Source organism: Macrotis lagotis, chromosome 1, assembly GCF_037893015.1.
Source record: "Macrotis lagotis isolate mMagLag1 chromosome 1, bilby.v1.9.chrom.fasta, whole genome shotgun sequence".
NCBI lineage: Eukaryota > Metazoa > Chordata > Mammalia > Peramelemorphia > Peramelidae > Macrotis > Macrotis lagotis.
In genome coordinates, this window is record NC_133658.1 from 398,990,247 (window position 1) to 399,013,135 (window position 22,889).

Here is a 22,889-nt window from a genome sequence, read left to right on the forward strand (position 1 = left end):
GTTGGAGGAGGGCCCCTTGTCGGGAAAATTTGGTGGGGCAGTAGAAAGAGGTTTAGATCTGGAAGTGAGGCTCAACTTCTGACTGCTCCTCGTGCTAGTTGGGTGCCCTTGGGTCACTCTCACTCTCCGAGTCTGATTTTCATCTGTAAAAAGGAAGCCGGTAAGGGAACTGGATAACCTCTAAAGCCCTGTCCAGCTCCGGCAGTCGGAGATCTGCTTCGGCAGTGACTGTCCACAGAGGCTGTTCCCTCACTCCCAACACGGTCCGATTGCAGAGCTGCCCACCATTCCTCCCCACCCTCAAACCCAGATCCTTCTCCCCAGCGCATGCCCGCATGCCCTCCCCCACCTGCCAGGCCCGAGCTGGGGTGTAGGGGTGGAGAACGCGGGCTAGCGGGGGAGGGAACGGTGTTGGGGACCCCAGCGGGTGACAAACCGGTTCGCCTCTCCGGAGAGCTGAGGCAGGGAGCCGGGAGCAGCCTTGTCTCCTCCTCCTCCTCGCCCTCTCCCTTTCTCCCTTCCTCCCTTCCTCCCTTTCCTCCGCCTTCTCCCCTGCGGGACACACCTCCGCCAACTTTCTAAGCCTGTACTTGCTTTTCCCCGCTCTGGCCGCCGCTGCCTGCACCTCCTCGCCCTCGGCGCCCCCCACCCCTGCCCTGCTCGCCCCTCGGAGCTCGCCTCCTTCCAGCCCGATGGAGGCCACCCTGCCCTCCCTGCTCCTTCGGGTCTGAAGGGTCAGCTCAGAACTGCTCCGAGGAGACGCCCTCCCCAAGCCGGGCATCCGCAGGTAGGTGCTAGCCTCCGACCGGGAATACCTGCGCCATCCAGGTGTGTGCGCGTGCGGGGTCGGGCTGGGGATGGGGGGAGGGGGCAGCCAGGGTGACAAATGGGACTGGAGGGTTGAACTTAGAGAGAAGAAGAGTTAGGCAGACACCTCTGCGCCCATGTAATGCAGAGTTGGTTTCAGGAAGGCATCAGAAAACTGAACTCTGGTATTAACTAGCCCAGTGAACTTAAGCAAGGTACCGCCTCTACCCCTCACTCCCACCCCCATCCCCACCCCCACTCCCGCACCCCGCCTCAGTTTCTTCATCTTTAAAATGAAGGAATTGGATTAAATTCCATTCCAATATTCTAAATTCTATCCCAATTCCGATCTAAGGGACCTTTTCAGACCCGATATATGGGCTTTGACACTGTAGGATTCTATGAAAATCTGAGTCAGGATGTCTCAGAGATTCAAAGGAAGTCTCAAAGAATTTTCTCTCTGTTGGAAACTTTTGGACACTTTGCAGGGGAATTGTTCTCTTGAGTAGTTTTTCTGGGCCATAGAGTGCTGAATTTAATCAAAAGACCTGGATTCAAATCCTGCTCAGATACTCACTTCTTGTGTGATCCTGAAAAAAGTCATTTCTCTTGGCCTTAGTTCCCCATCTATAAAATGAGGGTGCTGGACTTGGCCCTTCCAGGTCTAAATCTATGGTCCCTGTCAGATAAATTGGCGGGGGGGGGGGGGGGGCGTTAGAAGAAAAGAGAAAAGATAGGCTCCCTTAGGAAAATGGGGTTGTTTGGGATCAGAAAGGGTTCGATGTCCTGGGGGGTTTCTCTGGGTTTTGATGTCTTTTCTTTTTTCCTTTCCTTCCCCATAAAGAGGATTGCTGTATCTGATAAGCAGAATGTGAACTTCTTTAGGACAAAAGATTCTTAAGCTTTTTGGTTTATATTCAAATTGATTTGCATAGTATAATGCAAGTAGTAGATACTTCAGGATAAAGGCTGGGTCTGGGCTTTCATTGATGCAGAGAATTCCTAGGTGGAGAACTTTATCTCCAATTTATAGTCTTACAGAGTTGCCTAGATCACTTTGAAGTGAAGTGAATTGCCCAGGGTCACATATCATATGTGTACATATATAATAAACACACACACACACACACACACACACACACACACATATATATATATATATATATATATATATATATATATATATATATGTCCCAGGTCTTTCTAACTTTAAAGTCAGCCCTTTCTACTAATAAAGCATTGTTGATATCGTAAATAGACACACTTTTGGGATTAAGATTAGACTTCGATTATCTGGTGAGGAGAAAGGAAAATTTAATGCCAGTGCTGGAAGAAGCCTTGGAACATACAATATCTGTTTGAAAATGTATTTAAACATAGAAATGTTAAATTTAGAAGAAATTTTAGAACACAGAACTTAGGCTGTTAGACCTGAAAAGGACCTGGAAACATCTAATGCTAGATATAAGTTTGAACATGCATGAAATTACTTGTCTCAACTGAGATTTTTCTGGGCCAGCACTCAGGGTGGGGCTCTATGGGGGTGGGGGGGTACATTGTCAATTTGTGTTCTCAGAAGGTTATCTGCAGTAATCATGGCTGAATGAAGTGTCCAGGGGATGTGAGTCAAGGGAGAAAACTATATCAAGTCTACTGGTTGGTAGATAGGTAGGGGCCATATTAGAAACTACAGGGGCTAATAATGCTTGGGGTGTGTGTGTGTGTGTGTGTGTGTGTGTGTGTGTGTGTGTGTGTGTGTGTGTGTGTGTGATGGGGAGGGTTGAGGGATGCAGAAAGGATACCTGTACTTTTGATACTAGATAGAGCTGCTTTCTTTGTCCAACTTGACCAAGGCTAATTATGGCTATGGAGCACTGATGAATATCTCCACTGGATGGAGGGATGGGGCAGCCTGCTATCACGGAGTCAGATCAATTTCTTCTCAAATTGGGAAATTTCAGGGATTAAGTTGAGTTATTGAATGGGACTTATTCGGTCCTACTATTTATTACCTGGTATAATTGTCTGGGCCGGTTAGTGTCTTGGGCCATCCTGAAAGAAGCACATCTTTTGGGTGTACTCAGTTGGTCTTTCCTCTGTTCTGAACTATTGGACTTGATAGCCTATGTTCAGTTTCTTGGGAACTGGGGTTGGGGAAGAGGGTTGGTTATTTATAGAATATAAAATATCAGGGCTAGAAAGGAGCTAATAGATTTGCTAATCCACTCACCCAATCCCTGTTACAGAAGAGGAATATGAGATCCAGAAAAGTCTCACAGTCATAAGAAATATGAAGTATTACAATTGTTGTAACTTTGGATCGCTTTCCCCACATTTTCTGGTGTGCTCATTGTCATCTTTCCCAAGCTCATTTCTCAGATGTTCTCAGAATTAGTTTAAGAACTAGCATGCATCAAGAAGCTTGGGTTCCTTCCAGCTCTTCCTGCCTTTCCCAACTTCTCCAGGACCTTCTCATTTCTCATGATTTGGACCATCCTGGAAGTAGTGGCAAGACCATTTCCCCTCTTTTTTATTCCCCCATAGAGCCTTTTGAGATAGTTTGATTGCAACCAATCTTTAGCCTAGGACTTAGAAAAAGGCTTGTTTTTAGTCTTAGGCAACTATAGCCATAGCTGGGCAATGGTTTCTGGACTGATTCTGTGAATCTTCTCACTCAGAGTTGGGTTGTATCAAATTGACTTTCAAGACTGGGTAAGACTAATAGGAGGGGAGATGCAAGAGTTTCAGAGAATAAACCAAGGAAGAAATGATGAAATTCCAACTGGGATGCTTTATAGTGGAAAATGCATTGAACTGAAAGACAGGAGACTTAGGTTTGAATCCAAGATCTGCTAATGACTTGCTTTGTGATCATTTAAAAGCTGCTCCCCCTCTCTGAGACTTGACTTGTTTCTTCCTCTGTAAAATGGGGCTAATAATACCTACCCTTACTTCCTCAGGGTAATTATGTAGTTTAAACAAGGCAATGGATGGGAAATCAAGATGATAAGCATGAAGTCCAAAAGAATGAAGAGTATTACTCTTATTGCCATTGTAGGTTGGCTTTTCCCATGGCTCTTAATGAAGTTCAGAATCCTCCTCTAAGATGTTCAAAAAGTGAGTTTAGGATCTATTATGCATCAAGACTTTTGGGTTCTTTTTAGGCCCTTTCTTTCTAACTCAGCTAACTCAAGATTTGCCCATTTCTTAAATGGGCTTGGTTCATCCTGGTGATGAGTCACCCCATCGTCACTCCATTGTAGCTGGGAACAGCTTCATCTCTGATGTCTATGACTTGTTTGCTTCTGTCAGGGACTATGTGGAATTGCACTTTTTTTGTAACAAAAACTCATCATTATTTCACAAAAATTTGAACTGGCAACCTTTCTGGTTCCAAGATTACTTGATTCCATGACTTGATGCTGAAATTCTTCATTAAGTTTCTACAGCCTCTTTTAGAAATACATTTTCTGTCAAGGGTACCCTTATTCCCATTATTCAGTATCAAAACCTTGGATACATCTTTGACTTTCCTCTCCCTTTGCATCTTCCTGCTTACAGTCATTTACCAATTGTCATTCTAACTCTTTTTGATCCTGTCTCTTCCCTACTCATGTTGATACTGAGTTAATTCATTTCTATTTATGAAACTATGATTTATGAACTATCTCTTAGGTGTATGTTAGGTGTTAGAGACACAGAGACAAAAAAGAAAACCAGTATCTGCCCTCAAAGCACTTACTCTTTGCACAGCATAAACAAATTTAAGTAATACAAGATAATTTGAGGAAGAAGAGAGTCCTAAAAATGAAGGAAATCAGAAAAAGCTTCTTATAGGAGGTGACCAATACCTTAGATGAGTTTTTAAAGGAAGCAAAGAATTGTCCAAGCCTTTTATTTGACTCTCCATCTTAAAAAATGCAGTAGCCTCTTTTTTCTTTTTTCTCTTTATTTTCAGTTTTAAATTCTCTCCCTTCCTGCAATCCTTTCTCTACCTATTGAGAAGGTAAGAAATGCGATACCCATTATAATGTATATATATATATATATATATATATATATATATATATATAATATATGTATATATAATGCAAAAACATGTCTGTGTTTCAGGAAAAGAAAGAAAAATAAAGTGGAAAAATATACTTCAATCTGTATTTAGAGTCCATCACTTCTCTATTTGGAGGTGGATAGAATTTTTCATTTTGAGTTATTTGGAATTGTCCTGATTCATTATATGGATCAGAGTAGCTAAGTCTTTTACAATTGATTAGTCACTGTATACATTGTTCTCCTGGTTCTGCTCATTTCACTATGCATCAGTTCATATATGTCTTTTTATTTTATCTTAAGATCTTAAATCATTTCCCTTGTTATTTCTTGTAGGACAGTAGGACAGTAGGATCCTTCACAATCATATACCACAATTTGTTCAGTCATTCCTAATAATGGGCATCCTATTTCCTATTCTTGTAATCACAAAAAGAGCTGCTAAAATATTTATATACTTATATTCCTTATTCTCTTTGGGGTACAGACTTAGTGATGTTGCTAAATCAAAGGGCATGCACAGTTTTATATCCCTTTGGGCTTTCATTAAAGGTCTCCTAACTAGTCTCTTTGCATCATACTGCCCTCTTCCAGTTCACCCTATGTATGCTGTCAAAATAATTTTTCTAATGCTACTTTCCTGTTCAAACACTATCACTGACTCTCTGTTCAGCTTGTAGGATAAAAGATAAATTCCCTGCTCTGGCATTCAAGGCCCTATAGGGTCTGGCATGAAACTGCCATTCCAGGTTTATCTCATGTTACTTTCTTTTGCATACTCTACATTCTAATTAAACTGGACTTCTTGTGACTCCTTGGATTTATCCTGTTTTTTTTTCCTGCCACTGTTCATCTATGTATTCCATTCTCTGTCCCTAGACCATACTCATCCTAAATCTTCCTTTGCAGCCCCACTCAGATGCCAGTTTCCTCATGGAACTATGCTTGATCCCAGTTCTCATTCTTCAGCTCAAAGTGATTCTTCTTCAATCTTTCCAGCTTCTCTGCCCTTTCCTATGCATTTATCCAATTCAATCAGGAGTTATTTGTCTACATGTCTTTTCTCCTATTGTTATTAACTAGTGGTAATGATAATAATTGTAGCTGACATTTACATAATGCTTTCAAATTTACAGCATCCTCATTATAACCCTGTGAGGAAGGTAGTACAAATATCATTATCACCATTTTATAGATGAGAATATCAAGTCTTGCAGAAATTACAAGACTTGCTAGCAAATGTCACCTAGCTAGCAAATGGTGAAGCTAGTATTCTTAATCAGGTCTTTGGACTGCTTGCAAGTAAGACATGCCTGATATGTAGCTGGTCCTTAATTAATGATTATTGATTTGCCTGGGTGCTGAGTTTCTTTTCATCTTTGTTCACTAAGAGACCCTAGAAATCATTCCAGCCCTCTCATTTTGCATATGAGAAAACTAAGTTGCAAAGAGAAAGAGGCATAACAACGAGAGAGAGAGAGAGAGAGAGAGAGAGAGAGAGAGAGAGAGAGAGAATCATGGGAATAATAAATAAGCTCCTACAGCTGTTAGCCTCCATGCCAGAACAGAACTGTTCTTGCCTCCGGTGTGGTAGTGTTAGTATATAGACTTTTGTGTCCATGTACATCCAAGCAGTTGGGTGCCCCTCAAGTCCCTCCTAATCATCTGAAGAACAAAGGAGTCACTAGGGACTTTCAGAAAGCCAGTGTTCTCTAATTCAGTCCTGGGATCCTAAATATGGGAGGGGTAACTTCCAAGGTGGTAAAATCATAGTATTTCAGGGTTATAAGGGACATTAGAGAGCCTTGAGTTCAACACATGCCTGATTAGAAATCTACTTTACAGCATCCCTCAGGAGTGACCATTTACCTTCTTGAAGACTTCCACTGAGGAAGTCTTATCAAGCATCCCATTCCACTTTGAAACAGCTTGAATTGTTAAAATACTTTCCCCTTTAATTGTTGTGGTTTAGTTGTTTCAGTCTTTTTGCAACTGCATTTGGGGTTTCCTTGGAAATGTTGCTAGAGTGATTTGCTATTTCCTTCTCTAGCTCAATACAAATGTTGAAATTGAAGCAAATAGGATTAAGTGACTTGCCTAAGGTCATGCATCTAGTAAGTATCTGAGTCCACATTTGAACTCAGATCTTCCTAACTCCAGACCCAGCCCTCTAAACACTGTGCCAACCAGATACTCCACTTTTCTCTTTGCCAAACCCAAATCTGCCTCTTTACAGTTTATTCACTGAGCCTGGTTTTCCTTTCTAGGATTGCCAAAACCACTCTAACCTCTCTTCCACAGTCCAGCTCTTCAGAGGTTAGATCATCTTCCCTTTTCTTGGGTCTTAATCTAGTTTGGTATAGGTCTGAAATTGTTTTGGTTCCTGAAACCAAAATATTTCTTCTTCCTAATTTTTGGAGCAATAGAGCTGTGATCAGAACCCTTTTGTTACATGGTCCTTGTTGATATTGATTTCTTGATGGAGGGGAGATTTTAATTTTTAGGATCATGAATATTGATTGCCAATAATATGTGACCTCCGGAATAGATTCTGGTCAAGAGAGATTGGGCATCTAAGTTATGGGAAAAATAAGAATCTTCTGGTTGAATTGAAGATGCTGAGGAACAGAGAGATTACAGAGCAAGGGATACCTAATGAATATCCAGGGAGAGAAAGACCTCACTGACATATGGTATATTGGAAAGAATCCTGGGGATCACAGTTGTAGGCCTAGTTCAACCACTTTTGTTGTGTGACCTCAGTCCCTGTACTACACCTTTCTGGACTTTAGTTTTCTTGTCTGTAGTACCAGAAGTTTGGCTTTAAGCTTTAGTATTCCATGATATATTGCTTTGGATTTGCTGATCTTATCTCCCTAAATGGGTTGTAAGCTCTCTGAAAGCACAGGAATTTAAGGATATTTTAAAATATTTCTTCCCCCACCCACTTCTTTCCAATTCTGTCCTTGTGTGACTAGAATTAAGGGCCTGTGCAGAGAGTCCTATTAATTACTGCTGAAGAAAGGGTACCTCCTATTAGGTTGTAAACTCTATGAGGGCAAGAAATGCATTTCATCCAAACTTTATATCTTTCCCCATCATCTAGTGATGATTTCTTCATACTAAAATACACACTTACTAAATGTTTGTTTAATAGTTGAATGAATGAATGAATAAATAATGACACTTGTTTCCATAGTGCTTGATAGTATTCAGAGTAATTTCCAACAATATCCTCATCATGTAGGTAGGAAGTACAAAAATTATCCCCATTTTACCAATGAAAAAACAGTAACTAAAGTGGTTTTGGATCATTGCACTAGAGTTGAGAGGTATTATAAAGATAATAGAAAGTCCAACCTCTCATTTTGTAGGAAGTCTAGGACTAGAAAAGGGAAGAAATTTTTACTGTCATATCATATAGCTTCACATGCTATCATGTTTGGGAGTCAAGATTTGAACCTATGTTTTTTGACTCCAGAGCAACCAGATGAGGCAATGGATAGAGTTCTGGGCCTCAGATAGTAGCTGTGGAAACCTGAGCAAGGCACTTAACTCTGTTTGCCTTAGTTTTCTCATTTGTAAAATGAGCTGGAGAAGAAAATGGCAAACCACTATAGCATATTTGCCAAGAAAATCCCTAAGGAAGGCATGAAAAGTTAGATTGAAAAATGACTGAACGACAACTTCTGACCCTAGTTCTATGCTCATTTTATCATTTTATTCTGACTCTTTTGAGGGAAAGTCTTTTCTGAAGTCTTGGGATCACTAAGATGGTTGTGAAGATAAGGGTTCTGGTGCTGACAAAGAAGTCTTTGAGAATAGCAAGCCAAGTCAACAAGTAAACAAACATTTTTTCTAATAATAGTAATAATAATAGCTAGCATTTAGATAACCCCTACTAGATGCCAAGTACTTTACAAATTCTATCTCATTTGATCCTACTATCAAGCTGTACCTGATATGTTATTACATGCTATTAGAATATCTTACAGTTGAGGAAACTGAGGCAGGTAGAGGCTAAAGTGATTCACTCAAGGCCACACAGCTAGTAAGTGTAGGAGGTGAGATTTGATGTTGGATCTTCCTTCTAGCTCTGGCAACTGGGCTACTTAATTGCCTCCACTTATTACTGGAACAAGCATTATGCTAAGGGCTAGGAATTCAAAGAAAGGCAGAAACATAGTCTCTGCCCTCAAGGAGCTTACTACAGTGTTACTACAATGAGTAGTAACTAAATACATATAAGATCTGTAGAGCAGAAGTGGGAGGCATGAGCACTTGAGGGAAAGGAATCAGGAAAGGTCTCTTGAGAAGGTCTTGAAGGAAGTCAGGAGAAGGAAGAAATGGAGATAGGGGACAAGAGCATTCCAGGAGTGGGGGACAATCTTCACAGGAGAGAATGTGTGTCACGATGGCAAAGTTACAAATAGGCTAGTATTGCTGGAATGTAGGAAAGCTTAAGAAGCCTAGAAAGGTAGAAAGGGATCATGAAGAGCTTTAAATGCCAAAGAGAGGAGTTTATATTTGATTCTGCAGGTCATAGGGGACCACTGGAGCTCATGCAGTGGACAGAGTGGGGGAGTGTGACATTTTTTTATAGAAAAATAGCTCAGTAGTTTGGGCAGAGGAGGAATTTAAGAGGGAAGACACAAGAGACTTGAGGCAGAGGGACCAGTTAGGAGGTTCTTGTACCTCAGGACAGAGGGGATAAAGACTGGGACTAGGACTATGGCTTAGGCGTGGAGAGAAGGGGGCAATGTATCAGAGAGATGTGAAGGTAGAACCAACCTGCTTAAGTCCTGGTTGTGCTTAATTCCTAGATACAAATCCTAGAAAATGTTTCAAAGAGAGGTAATTATTGTGAACTGTCCTGGCAGAGAAGAGTTGTTACAGAGGTGGGTTGTGAAATAGAATAGACCTGGGGAAAAACTTGTATAGAATTTGTTATAGATAGTGAGGGGGGGGAATATTTCTAGGTCCAAGTTTGAGAGGAGCTCTTCCCCCTTTGCCTTTCCTCTTCTACACTGATGGAACTGGAAATCTAACCTTGGGATTGCCTGATTGGAAAGTTGTTCAAGCCTGCCTCAACCTGTTTGCTTGCCTGGGGTTTGCCCTAAGCTGTCCTAGCTCTGCCATATTCTGGCAAAGGGGAGTCTATAGGCAGAACTGGAGAAAGCCAAAAGGGGAGGGGAAGGAAGGAGGGAGAACTGGTTGAAGGACTGAGGGACTCCACTTGCACCTTCCTCCTTCTCTTCCTTTCTTCCATATCTTTCTTTCTGAGAAATGAGTTACAGTGTCGGGGAGAGGGAAAAAGCAAGGAGCCCAAAGCTATAACTATTATCTGTGAAACTAGGCTTATCCTGGGAGTCAGGAATAGAAGGAGCTGAGACTGTGAGTTAAGAGACTTGAATTCTATACCCTAATTACGACTGATAGAATGTATGACCTTTGCTCCATCTGAAAAGAGAGAAATAAAGAGATTTGTTTAAGGTCAGTCATAGCACCTGTCAGTGCCTGAGTATGGACTGGAGCCCAGGTCTCTTGATTCACAATCTAAGCTGTTTCTGTTATCCTAGGCTGTCTTCTCCCCAGGAACTTTCATGGCCACTGGGAGAATATTAAAAAAAAATGACTCATCAATGTTCATACCGAGCTCTGGGTCTGCTTCTGCTCTTCTTTGTCACTGACACATATTTCCTAAAACTGCCAGAATAATCTTCATATATTTGGCCATAACACTTCCCCTTAAAATGCTTCAGCATTTCCCCAGACCCTACATAATCTAGAGCCGGTCTCTTTTTCCAGTCTTATTTCATATTTTTCCCTTCAGTACAGTATTAGAGACAGCTAGTTGACCCAGTAGATAAATCACTGAACTTGGAGTCAATAAGACCATGGTTCAAATCCAGCCTGAGTCAAATGGCTCCTATGTGACTCTGGGCAAATGACTGCTTGCTTTTGTTTCCTCATCTATAAAATGTCATAGTAATAACAGCTACCTCCCAGGGTAGTTGTAAGAATCAGATTAATAAAGTGCTCTGTAGACCTTAAAGTGTTTCTATAAATGTCACCTATGAACTCTCCAGACTGGAAACCTCTGTCCTTTAAGAGTTCATGACCTGCCTTTGAATGCTTCCATTCCTTCTCTCAGGCTTTTGTCTTTGCTTCAAATTTCCATTTCCCTGATCTTTACTTGTTGAACTCCTATCCATCCCTTAAAATTCAGTTCCAGTGCCATGCTCACAGGAACCTCCATTTGATTCCCCCAGTTAGAAACAAATTTGCCTCAGTCCTCAGCACTTTGTTTTGTGACTATCTTATGCTTACCTTGATTACAATCTTATCTTCTGTAGGAAACTATTTCCCCTATACCAAGTACAGTGGTCTGCACTTAGGAGGTGATGATTTCTAGGTTATACCTAACTCTTAATATGACATGTTTCATTTTCTAAGGACCCTTCCAGTTATTAAGTATCCTAAAGGTGATTGGCACAGGCAGCCAGGTGGTGCAATGGATAGAGCCCTGGTCCTAGAGTCAGGAAGTCTCCTCTCCCTGAGTTCAAATCTAACTTCAGATACTTGCTAGTTGTGTGAACCTGGGCAAGTCACTTAACTTTGTCTGCCTCAGTTTCCTCATCTGCAAAATGAACTGGAGAAGGAAATAGTAAACCATTTCAATATCTTTGCCAAGAAAAACCTAAAATGGCATCATCAAGATTTGGTCATGAATGAAGTGAAGAATAGCACAAAGCTGATTGGCAGCTCTGACATTATATGTTTTTAATCCCAAAGAATGCATGAGGGTATAAGACCCTGCTTTGTTAGTACTATCCCAAGGGAAAGAGGATGCAGTGGATCTCTGAGTTCCCAAGCAGCAGTGAGTAGAGGGCCTAGGATAATATTCACATCTTTCTGTGTCTTCTGATAGTTTTCTTCTAGACTCTTTTGAGTTAAATGGAACTCTACCCTCTCCTCTCACCCTCGTGCCGTCGGCCAGCTAGCATGCTACTATTATGCTCAGCTACTATTTTGACTTGGGATGATGCATGGAATGGTATCAGGATAAACATCCAACTCAGAGGTGGTTTACTATACTCAATCCCTGTTGGAGCCAACTAATTCATATTTGACTCAGAGTATAGACTTTCTCGATCCATTTATTAATGTAATGTCAGTGACTTGGGAAGTTCATAAATATTAGTTACAGAGCTGAAAAGAAACTTGTCCCTATTCCAAAATAAAGTCAAAATGGGTACAGGATTTAGACATAAAGAGCAATACCATGTATAAATTAATGGACCAAAAAATATCTATCTAGCTGATCTATGGAAAAGGGATAAATTTATGACCAAACAAGAAATAGAGCACATTATAAACTGCAAAATGAATGATTTTGACTATATTAAATTAAAAAGTTTTTGCACTAATAAAATTAATGCTGCCAAAATTAGAAGAAAAGCAGAAAGCTGTGAAATAATCTTCACAACCAGGAGTTCTGATAAAGGTCTCATTTCTAAAATATATATAGAGAAAATTGCATCAAATTTATAAGGTCCAAGTCATTCCCCAATTGATAAATGGTCAAAGGATATAAACAGACAGTTTTCAAATGAAGAAATTAAAGCTATATATATAATCATATGAAAAATGGCATCAAATCACTATTGATTAGGGAAATGCAAATTAAAACAACGAGATATAATCGCACACCTATTAGATTAGCCCAGATAAGAAAAAAGGGAAGATGATCAATGTTGAAGAGTTTGTGGGAGGATTGGGACATTGATGCATTGCTGGTGGAGTTGTGAATATGGATCCAACCTTTCTGGAGAGCAATGTGGAACTATGCCCAAAGAGCAATAAAACTGTTTATAACCTATGACCCAGCAATTCTAATTCTAGGACTATATCCAGAAGAAATTGTAAAAACTGGGAAAAGTCCTACATGTTACAAAATATTCATAGCAGTTCTTTTGTAGTGGCAAAGAATTAGAAATTGAGGGGATGCCCATCAATTGGGGAATGGCTAAACAAGTTATGGTACATGAATACTAAGGAATATTATTGTTCTATAAGAAACCATGAATGGTTAGACTCTAGAGAAGCATGGAATGACTTGTGGGATCTGATACTGAGTGAAGAGAGTAAAGAGAATAGTGTACACAACAACAACATTGTGAGATGAACAACTTTGATGGAAGCAATTCCTCTCACCAGTTCAGAAAGCTAGGACAGCTGCATTAGACTGATTATGGACTATATCATCCCCAACCAGAGGAAGGAAAACAAAACAAAACAAAACACACAGAAAAAAAAACATTCCTACTGAATCTGATACTTTATAAAAAGTATCTCTTGTGTATCTCCCTTAATCCTAATTCCTTATGACAAAAATTACTAATTTGTAAATATGTTTAAAAAATATGTATGTAAAATGCTGACCTGACTGTTCCATACTGGGGGGAGGGGTAGGAAGGAAGGGTGGAGGGAAATTTTGTAACTTGGAAATATGCATGTACAAATGGGTGAAAATAAAAAAAAAACAAAAAGGAAAAAAAGAAAGGAAACTTGGAAGCTAACAGTACAATCATTTTATTTTAGAGATGTCAGAGGAAGACTAGAAAGGATGAATTATCCAAGATTACATGGATAAGAAGTGGCAGGATCAGAATTTAGATGTAGGTTGTCTAACAGATTTGGTATAATTTCTGCTGAAGTTACTTTGGAGGTAGCCTGGTATATAGTGTCTACAGCCTTAGGGTAGGAGTCAAGATTCTTGGGTTCTATTCCAGGTTTTGCCAAGCTAGGTGACCTTGTAGTTTAATGAGAAGAATGCAGGTTTTGGAGTCAAAGAACTTGGGTTCAAATTTCACCTCTGACCCTTACTGTTTGACCTTGGACAGGTCAAGTAATCTCTCAAGTCCTCAGTTTACTCATCTGTGAAATGGTGAGGTTGGATTAGACCTCTAAGGTACCTTCTATTGCTAATTCTATAGTCCTCTGACCTAGAAGGTCAGAGATTTTGCAAAGGTGAAACCAACACAACTTAAAGTCTTCAAGAGTAACCTGAGATATTGTGAAGTTAAATGATGGTCATGGTCACATAGCTCTTAGTTGTCAGAGGTAGGGCTTGAACTCAGGTCTTTTCAGTTGCAGTGCTTGACTCTCATGTAAATATTATTCTGCTAATTTTATTGCAAAGAAAGCTGAGCCCCAGGGGATGAAGCAACTTGCCCAAGGTGGCAGTGGCCAGTATCAAAGGTGGAAACTAGCAATGTTAGTTGGTTGCTGGCTCAAGAAGAAAGAATTTTCTACCCATTAAGTGACATTTCCCATTATTAGCAGGTCAGTGTTTGAACTGATTAGGCAGGTCAGGGTTCTATCCCCTTGACTTAGGTGTCATTCATTCCCTGACTGTTTTTCACCCTTCCTTGAGGTGTGAGTGAGATCATGTCTGTTACCTTTCTGAACCCATATGGAAGGAAGGAGTGAGATGAATAGAAATTATTCTCATTATTTTAATATTGCCTCAAGTTGCAGCATGAGTTTGCCTTCAATAACTGTGTGGAAGCAAAGAGCAAAAAAAGAAGATAAATGTTGCTACTTGGAGCTTTAGGTGTTTGGGGCTCAGGAAGAGGAGTAGGGCTTGGGAGAATAGAGGAAGTGGAGTATTCTATGTTTTGTGTTCTAAGACATCCTACTCTGACACTCTGTTGGAAGGTCCATTTCTGCTGGATTCTAAGATTCTTTGCAACTCTAAAAATCCTGTGATCCAAGGAGCATAATATAATTCCCAAAGAGGGTGGTCTGGGGCTTGACTGATGATTGCTAATGCCCATTCTTCCTGATTTTTGGTAACATCTCTCCCTCTCCCCCTCCCATTTCCACACTCTCCTCAAATTTCCTGTTAATGACTAATTTTACTCTTCAAGACTGTCATTGTAACCTGATAAAGAGGGATGTCTGTTTGTGTGTGTGTGTGTGTGTGTGTGTGTGTGTGTGTGTGTAAATGGTATAAAGAAAGAAGGATAGCACACATTGTACTTGTCTCTAGTGACTGATCATTGTCATAGCCAGAGTGAATCCTCCATCTTTCTGAGACCCTCTGGCTCAAAAATATTATCTGTGGGTAGATATTCTTGAATGTATGATAGAGAGATATGAGCTGGACACAGGTTTAGTAGGTATAGAACTAGTTAAAAGCTTGAACCCCAAAATTATTAATTAATGGATGAATGTCAACCTAATTAAGAGAGATTTCTAATGACAACCGCAGGGCTTGGTCCATTGCTGGTCAACATTTTCATCATTGACTTAGATTAAGTTATAGATAGCGTACTTCTCAGATTTCTAATGACAAGAAACTCAATAGGCTAGCTAATGCCTTACATGATCTCAAAGACCTAAAAGAATTTGTAACAATGAACCAATTATAAAAAGATGAAATTTAATCAGGGATAAATGTTAAGTACTTGGGTCCCCAAAATCAGTTGTGCAAGACAGAGGAGGCAAGACTAGAAAAAAGTTCATGTGAAAAAGGCATGGGAGTTTTAGTGACTCCAATCTTAAAATGAGTCAGTAGTGGGAGGTGGCAGCCAAAAAAGGCTGGTTAAGATCTTAGATTTCATTAGTAAAAATTTAATATCTAATAAGAGGCAATTGATAGTCCCACTGATCTATGGTCTAGTTGGATTCAATCTCAGTACTATATTCAGTTATGGATATCAAATTTAGGAAGGACATAAAAAGCTGAAGTAAGAGAGTATGATGATCAGATTAATGAGAGGACTAAAATCTCTCAGGAGGTGACTAGTATTCTTCATCACCAATTCTAAGTAATCATAGTTGATCATTACATCGATCTTAAGTCTATCAAAATGTTCAATTTTATAATATTGTTCTAATATAGTTTGTTTTTATGATTCTACTCACTTTCTTCTACATCATTCCATATAAATCTTCCTGGGTTTCTTTGATAATGTTCATTTTTATTATTTCTTTTGATACAATAATATTCCCTTATATTCATATGGCATTATTTGTTCATCCCTTCCTCATCAGATAGGTTGCTGTTGAATTATTTTAATTATGACTGAGTCTTTATTTTTTTAGGGTTTTCTTAGCAAAGATACTGGAAAAGTTTGCCATTTTCTTATCCAGTTCATTTTACAAATGAGGAAACTGAGACAAATAGGGTTAAATAACTTGTCCAGAGTCATAAAGCTAATAAGTGTCTGAGGTCAGATTTGAACCCATTAAGATGGGGTTTCTTGATTCCAGTCCTGGTTCTTGTATCCACTGTGACATGTAGCTGCCCCAATTGATGGATATCTCCTTGGATTCCAGTTCTTTGCCATTAAAAAAATAAATATTTTTATACTTATAGAACATTTTTCTCTTTTGACTTTTTTGAGATAAAACAACAATATTACTGAGTCAAAGGGTAAGTAACTTTGATGGCAGAGTTCCTAATTGCTTTCCATAATAATGGTACTAATTCAGAGCTCTACCAAAGGTGAACCAGTGTGTCTGAATTCCCAAAGACCCTCTAACATTTGTCATTTTTAAAAATTCAGTTTTACCAATCTAATAGGTGGGAGGTGGTACCTTAAAGGTTTTTTATTTTAATTTTTCTGATTATTAGTGATTAGAGGAATTTTTTCATGATAATTCAGAAATTGAATTTCTTCCTTTGAAGAAAAAAATGACTCATTCTTTTTTTTAGGCTTTTACAAGGCAATGGGGTTAAGTGACTTGCCCAAGGTCACACAGCTAGATAATTAAGTGTCTGAGGTTGGATTTGAACTCAGGTCCTCCTGACTCCAGGGCCAGAGCTCTCTCCACTGCTCCACCTAGCTGCCCCAAGAATGACTCTTATTCTTATAAATTTTGATCAGTTCCCTATATTTGTAAATGAGAACTTGATTAGAGAAACTTTCTGGAAAAATTTCCCCCTCTCTACTATCATGTACATTGATTTTATCTATGAAAAAACTTTTTAAAATTTAATTTAATCGAGGCAGCTAGGTGGCGCAGTGGATAGCACCGTCCCTGGAGTCAGGAGTACCTGGGTTCAAATCTGGTCTCAGACACTTAATAATTACCTAGCTGTGTGGCCTTGGGCAAGCCACTTGACCCCGTTTGCCTTGCAAAAAAATAAAAAAATAATTTAATTTAATAAGAATTATCTATTTTATCTTCTTGAGTCTCTATCTCTTGTTTGGACATGAATTCTTTCCCTATCCAAAGATCTGAAAGTAATTTCTTCCTTGTTCCTCTAATATACTTATGATTACATCATACTTTATATATGTTATGTTATTTGAACCTCACAATACATTGTCCCTGTTATTATCTTCATTTTTGCTGATGAGGAAACTGAATGAAACTCAGAGAGGTACAACTTTACCTAGTTTGTAAATATCTGGACTAGAGTCAAACTCAGGTGTTCTTAGCTCCGAGTCCAGCATTACTGCCATCATACCATACTGCTTTTCCTCTGGAAAAGGGAAGACTTAGGGAAAAATGATAACTTCTTTAAAAAATTCTAAGACCTGGCACATGGGAAGGGATTTGACTTATTTGGCCACAAGAGAGAATCAGAAACAATGGTGGGAAATTTCAAGGAAGCATATTTCACTCATAATAATAATAATAATTAACATTTATATAATATTGCATATAGGTCACTTTAATTTTTTGTCATTTGATGCTAATTTTATTTTCATGACAATTTTGGGAAGTAAATGTTATTATTGTACCCATTTTACAGATGAGGAAACTGAAAAGACATTAAGTGACTTGCCCATACAACTAGAACGTGGTATTTTTTTTAGGGTTTTTTTTTCCCGAGGCAAATGGGGTCAAGCGGCTTGCCCAAGGCCACACAGCTAGGTAATTATTAAGTGTCTGAGACCAGATTTGAACCCAGGTACTCCTGACTCCAGGGCTCATACTCTATCCACTGCGCCACCTAGCTGCCCCTAGAAAGTGTTAAGGTTAAATCTGAACTAAGTTCTTCCTGATTCCAGGACCAGTGTTCTAGGACAAGGAAGAATTTTCTAACATTCAGAGCCATCTTAAAGCAAAATGACTTACCTTGAGAGATATTTAAATAGAGAATACATGATGACTTATTGAGGAGAAGAATTTAACTTTGGTCAGGAGGCCAAACTTTATGACCTTTGGTACTTGTGAATTCTATGATTTTGGTAAAAAGAACTAACTGGCAGTATGGATGATAATAAGCTAAGGAGTTTAGATGAGAGAGGTAAACTTACAGAAATCCAAGATTCCCTCTTAGCTCAGTGATTTCTGACTCTACAAGGTGCAGGCTGATTGGGACATGCTCTTTGGGTGAAGCCAGCCCCTTTCTGACAGTAGCCCAGTGCAGAAGAAACTTGAGTTTGACTAGAGCTGGGATCCTTTCCATTGGTTTACCAAAGTCAGAGGTTGTATATAGTGGTGTCAGGGCAAAATCCCTTGTTCAGAGTAGGACCTAAAGGTTTAGGAAATGTTTTGGAAAATCTCTACTATCTCCTCACACAATCTGATTTAAGGGTTTAAGAATTCTCCCTCCTCATTTTGATTCTCTGCTGAGCTCTGTGATACTCTACTGAGCTTGTCTTTCTGTTTATTTGCTGCCGGAAAAGCGTTATTAATCATTATTTAGATGACAACGATATGATATGGTTCTAAGGTCCTTGAACTTGGAGTCAGAAAAAAATTGGTTCCAGGTTCAATAAGTTCCAAACAGTTACTTGCTGCAAAATTTGGGGCAACTACTTTGAGGTCCAGTTTCTTCTTATTTAAAGTGGGTTATATAATATTTGTACTTTTCCCCTCATGGGTCTTGGGGGTCTTTGGAGGAGAATAAGGCTGACAGCTTTGTTCTGTTCTTCCTCATTTAAATCCAATTCACTTGAAAGTCAAAGCATCACCCTTGTGATGCCATCAGTCCTCTTCAAGAATGAAGGACAAATAGCAAAGACAATCTTATCGCTGTGAGAAAGTTCTAAAATGCCCTATCAATGTAAGGTAATTTTGTGATTCAGTCTCTGATCATAGTTAAAATGCATATTCATCTCTCCTACTTCTGCTCCAAGGTGTTCTTAGTCATCCAATCCTCAGAGTGACTAAATATAGGATATTTTTTGAAAATAGTACTTGGGGGGTGGTTAGGTGGCACAGTGGAACACTGGCTCTGGAGTCAGGAGTACCTGAGTTCAAATCCGACCTCAGACACTTAATAATTACCTAGCTGTGTGGTCTTGGGCAAACCACTTAACCCCATTTGCCTTGCAAAAAAACCTAAAAAAAAAGAAAGAAAAGAAAATAGTACTTGGAAAAAAGAGAGGGCGTAACAGAATATAGCATGTTTAGGGATGAGGCAACCAAAATGGGGAAGGATTTCTTCATGGTAACGTCTAAATTTCAGTCTTGTTCATGATGGGGGAAGAGTGTACAGAAGAAGCCCGAGAGGTATCAAAGGCAAGTCTTACCTCTTATGACTTTCTTAGGCATAGCCTGATGTCAAGATATTTTCTGTCCTTCTGTTCAGTATAGAGGATCTGCCTAATCTAAGCAAGGAGTTCAGAGCAATGTTGTTCCATTCTTAGGATTCAGAATTGATTTTCCTCCTCATAGTCACGGTAGTTTGAAAATGTGGCCTTGTATCAGACAGTGGTTGCTTGATTTTCAGCAGCATGGGCAGGACTAGCTTTATATATGGACAAAGAATGCAAATTACCTAGGTCATTTTGTTTAAAAAAATACCCAGGAACATGTTAAGTGTCACCTGAAATTTAACTGTCCATGCATCCTTTTAAAATTCAATTCTGTAGTTATTTCAAGAAACACCTTCCATAGTATACGTAAAGCAAAGACTCATGATTGTGAAGTTCTTTTCTCATAGATGAAAAAAAAGGACAGTGTCTGTTTTCAAGGAGTTTGCGGTCTTTTAGAAGGAATATATGATATGCACAAATAACCAAGAAAGGAGGCAGACTGATGAGTATAAAGAAGTCCAGACAAAGTGCTATAAGAAATTTAAGAATAATAAATCTCATCATTGTAAGTTACAGTTTTAAAGCACCTTTATAGTTGATTAAGCATTTCCTCCACAAAAATCAATGAGGTAGTGCAATTTTACAGATGATACAATGGAGTGTCAGAGCAGAGAACACTTTCAGCTATGGGGGTGTTTGTGGAGGAGAGGACAGGGGAAGAAGGGTACAGTTGAGTTTGGAAGGGGTAGTCAGGGAAGGAATCAAGGAGGAGGTAGCAACTGGGTAGGACATGAAGGAAAGGATTTCAACAGTTAGAAGGACTATATATCTTCATTCTAACAATATGGAACTGCTGTTTGTCCTGAATATCTGTACCCACTCCTTTCTCCACAAATAGAGCCCCTCTACAGGTGGATCTACATATCCAGGCTGCATCATGTTCAGACCTGGGGGAGTTTGACCGCTGATAAAAACCTGGCACACTTATTCTGGGGATTTATAACTTAGGTTTTAGCTCATGTCTATATTGAAGTAAATGTTTGCAATGTAGGGTGGAATAAAAAATAACTTCAGGTACAATTTGAATCAGGTATGGGACAGATATTTAATTTCAATATATCAAGAAGTGCTAAAAGATACAAAAAACATTACTCATTGATAGAATGACTTAAAATTGGACTTGCTAATTTGACATAGTTACTTTTATAATCTATTGAGATATTGAGGAAGTTTGTGATTCCTAAATCGATCAAGAGTTGAATCACACATGTGTTCAACAAAAAAGTTGGAATAACTGTGTATGCTCCATACAACCCATGTTATACTTTATGGATTTTGTGAACAAAGGCAGAGAGATGGGAGAGGGCAGTCTAAGAATGGGATGTGAGTAGCCCAATTTAATTAGCATATAAAGTATCTCTGTTGTTAGTTGCTAATTCATATTTCCATAATTTTCAGGTTTACAACATTTTTCTCAATGACCTTGTAAGGCCTTGGGTAGTGTAACTAAAATTATTTCCCCTGGGCAATGTCTTTTGACTTTTCAGATGAAGAAACTGAAGCTTAGAGAGAAAAATTGATTTTCTCAGCGTGATACAGACTCAGGATTTAAATTCAAGCCTTTGAACTTTAAGTCTAGTGGTCTGTCCAGTATTCTACAGTAAATCTCTCTTAAGGGAAAAGCACTGAGATAAGATAGGAAAGGGAAATTAGAGTCACATTGTAGAGTTTTCACTGTAAGAAAGAGGTCACCCATTAAGCCATTATCTGTCAATGTCATCTCAGGGAGAATGGATTTATCAACTCTTTTCCTAAGGCACAGTTCAACAGGGGTTAGGTAGGAGAGAATACTGGAGGGACTTGGGCCCTTGGGATAGCATGGAGAGAAAAGGGCACAAAAGGAGAGAAAGGGAAGTTTAAGGTCATGGAAGACCAACTTCATCCTGATTGAAGGAGATATTCATAGCCTTTTCCTGATCTATCCAATAGGCAAACAAGGCTAGTAATGCATCTTGTACTTCAGCTACTTTCATGACAGTATCACTGAGCCACAAATATCTTATCTTATTGATACTATAGCCTGGGAAACTTGGAGGAACACAGGTTTCAGGAATCCCTAAGTGTATGATCTTAGAGACAGTATGGGTGGCCTTGGGCTAACCATTCAAATCAGTTTCTTTATCTGTGAAATGGGCTAAAAAGGGCAGATGTTTCCCAGAGGTATTGTGTGGGTTACTAATTAATGCCTGAGAAATAGGAAGCTCTGAGAATAGAGGAAAGGCTGTTATTACTGATGAAGCTGAGAATGACCTAGCCACTTCTTGGCAGGAATGTCTTTGCTTAGACATTTGTTCAAGTTTTGTAAAATATTTGATCAGAGGCATCTGTAATATGAACATAGTTTGCATTTGAAGTCTTCTGATTTGTTTCAAATCCCAGCTTCACCTTTTACTGCCTGTGTGACCTTTAAAAAATATCCAATGAATTTGGGCCTTGGTTTCTTTCTTTGAAGAGTAAGGAGATTGGATTCAATATTTCTTAAGTTCCCTTTCAGTGCCAGTTAAATCCTATTATCCTGAATCTCTTCTGGCAGATTTAGCAGACCTAGTGACTGAGGAGTTCAGGATGTGAAATAGAGAGGGGTAGCATGAATTCCTGCCTCTTGTCCTGCAGGAAAGTTTATAGATAGAGCTGTCTGTATTGATAGCCTGGAAAACCAGTCTATGAGAAACAAACATATTTAATTTAAAAAATTCCCAAATTTTTTATTGGTTGAGATGCTATGTCCAATTAAACATTTTCTTGCTAAACAAACAGCGGCCAATAAGGATGTTTTAAATGCAAAGAGAAGGTTTGGTAGAAAGGATCAGGAATTAGGAGATGGGAATTTGAGTATTGACCCTGCCATTTAAAGTCACTATGTAACCTTAGACAAGTTTCTGCTTCTTGGAACCTTAGTTTCTCCATCTGTTAAATAATGGGGTCAGATTAAATGTTATCTGAGTGCCTTTCAGCCTTTGACTCTATAATTCTTTGAATATATTTCCACATACTTACATGCGGATATTTTAAACATCACATGCTTATATACTCATAGATACATGTATATGTCAAATAAAACACCTCCACAGGTGCATGCACAACATGCATGCATAAAACTATACATGTTAACCTATCCTCACCTTTCTTTTGGGGTCTGAAAAGCAAACTGAGCCTTAGGCACAATCTTTGACAAGCTTTTGCGTGTTATTACACTGGTTGGGCTTTGCTTCCCAGTGTTGCTAGTGGTTATATGGTGGCTATCTGCCAACTTCTATTCTGGCCATAGGGCACTAACCTGACCTTACCCCTTGTCCAAGGTTCAGTAAGCTCCCCCAAGCTTCCTACTCTGATATGGTCTAGTCACTGAGGGGCTGGTGGGTTTCGTGTATTATTCAGAGAGAGCATGTCAGAGGCATGTCTGCCTGCCTGCTTCCAGTGGGTTACTAAAGGGGAGTACATCCATATTCAGAGATGCAGGCT

The 22,889-nt window shown here is 39.3% G+C and overlaps 1 protein-coding gene across 1 annotated transcript in view; it reads left to right on the forward strand.

The window, feature by feature from the left end:
- Positions 1–652: 652 nt before the first annotated feature.
- FAT2 (FAT atypical cadherin 2) overlaps positions 653–22,889 on the forward strand; it is a 115,591-nt gene continuing 93,354 nt past the window's right edge. The window contains exon 1 of the mRNA XM_074212577.1: positions 653–787. The gene's annotated coding sequence lies outside the window, so the exon portion shown is untranslated. The remainder of the gene's footprint in view (positions 788–22,889) is intronic.